This window comes from Trichosurus vulpecula, chromosome 4 (genome assembly GCF_011100635.1).
Source record: "Trichosurus vulpecula isolate mTriVul1 chromosome 4, mTriVul1.pri, whole genome shotgun sequence".
NCBI classification, from domain to species: domain Eukaryota; kingdom Metazoa; phylum Chordata; class Mammalia; order Diprotodontia; family Phalangeridae; genus Trichosurus; species Trichosurus vulpecula.
In genome coordinates this window covers 332409180-332410042 of record NC_050576.1, presented here as the reverse complement: position 1 = coordinate 332410042, position 863 = coordinate 332409180, and positions in this window count along the sequence as shown.

The window sequence follows — 863 nt, the reverse complement described above, 5'->3', positions numbered from 1 at the left end:
TACAAAGTAAGTGTTTAATAAATACTTGTTGATTGATTGATACATTTTTTCTTCCATACTCAATAAGCTGATAGCAAATGTCTGTGAAAACATATATTTTGATATTCCCAGTGTTTATCATACATAATTGGTGTCTAATACATGTTTGTTGAATTGGATTTGTACCTGCGAACCCATCAATCAGAGTATCTTATCAGATGGCATCCCTCAAGGAGCAGAAAGGAGAAATGTAACATGTACATTTTCATACTTCTTTAGGAAGGACAGATATCGGTTATACATTTTTTGGATTAACTGATGAGTAATGTGAAAATATGGACATCTGGGTAAACCTGCAACAATGTATAGGTAGGCCAACAGAGGGATCTCAGGCCAATAGGGAGAGAGCTCTTTTCCTTCTACCTCAAACATAAACTTTACCTACTTTCCTGTTTGGGTAAATGACAGCCCCAACCCAGACCTGTGTGTAAATAGTATAAACACTGCTAACAAATGATGACTGGTAGAATTTTCACATTCTTGACATATATTCTGAACATTCATTTATTTGTTTATCATATATTAAATTATCCCAACTATTTCATATGAATTTATTCAGAGATGCAGAGTCTGTATACTCTTACCCACTCTATCCACAGCAATATAAGTTTTCCATGTGGTTCTATGCTAAGATTACCTTGAAATATGAAAGGTCTCTATTTCTCATGTGGGTGTAGAAATCTATGGGAAAAAAATAGTAATGTCATTTTGGCAGTGTATCATCCTGAATCAGAAACTAAAGCATGCAAACTGAAATTGATTTGTAACAGGTACCTTATTAGAAGCAAACATCAAGAAAACTAGAATCAATGTTGAAACAAAAA